This window comes from Echinops telfairi, unplaced genomic scaffold (assembly GCF_000313985.2).
Source record: "Echinops telfairi isolate 266 unplaced genomic scaffold, ASM31398v2 ScPeMD7_37;HRSCAF=141, whole genome shotgun sequence".
NCBI lineage: Eukaryota > Metazoa > Chordata > Mammalia > Afrosoricida > Tenrecidae > Echinops > Echinops telfairi.
Window position 1 is genome coordinate 2,076,427 of NW_022103935.1, and position 1,131 is coordinate 2,077,557.

A 1,131-nucleotide genomic window follows, 5' to 3' on the forward strand; every position below is an offset into this window, starting at 1 on the left:
GGATGGACGGGTGGATGGATAAGGGGTGGGTGGTATATGTATGAGTGGGTGTATGATTAGAGGGATGGGTGAATGAATAGAAGGGTGGATATGCGAGTGTGTGAATGGATGTTTGGATCTGTAGATGTCTGAATGGGTGCATGGATATGTAGGTAGATGGATGAATGGGTGCTTAGATGGAGGCGTGGGTGTATGGACTGAAGGGTAGATGGATAGGTGGGTATAAAGATGGGTGGCAGATGTACAAGTGGGTGGGTGGGTGGATATGTAGGAATAGGTAGATGTGTAAATGGGTGATAGATGTATGAATGACCATATGGATGGCCACTACTCTTCTGTCAGTTAGTCTAGCTATCGTGCCTACATCTTTCTGTGATGCTAGAAGCTATGCCAATCGTCTTTCAAATACCATCAGGGTCACTCGATGTGAGCAGGTTTCAGCAGAGCTTCCAGGCTAAAAGGAATAGGCTCCCCACTTCTGAGAAAATTAGCCACTGGCAATGTTGTGAATAGCAGTGGCAAGTTGTCAAATATAATGTCGGAAGACACGCCAACCCCTCAGGTTGGAAGATACTCAAAATACGACTGAGGGAGAGCTGCCTCCTCAAAATAGAGTTGATCTTAAAGACTTGGATGTTGTAAAGCTTTCAGGATCTTCATTTTCTGGTGAGTCAAAACTCAGAATGAGGAGGGGGTGAAAAAACAGCTGTGAAAAATCCATTAATAGTTAAAACATGGAAGCTATGAACCAATGAATCTAGGAAAATTTGAAGTCATCAATAATTAAATGGGATGTATAGGGCTCAGTATCCTAGACACTAATGAGCTGAAATTGACTGGTATTGGACATTTAGAGTCAGGTAATCCTATAATTTACTCTGCTTTGAGTGACAAATTCAAAATAAGTGTCAGTATAGCCATAGTCACAAAGAATATTTCATTATCTATCTTGAAGTACAATGGTATCTGTCAGGGGACAATATTTATTTGCCCACCAGGAAGTCCAGTTAACACAATTATTATTAAATATTCTCCCATTCCTTCATCACTAAGGCTACTAGTGAAGATACTGAAGAATGCTACCAGTTTCTTCAGCCTGAAATTGATAAAAATGCAACGAAGATGTCTTGG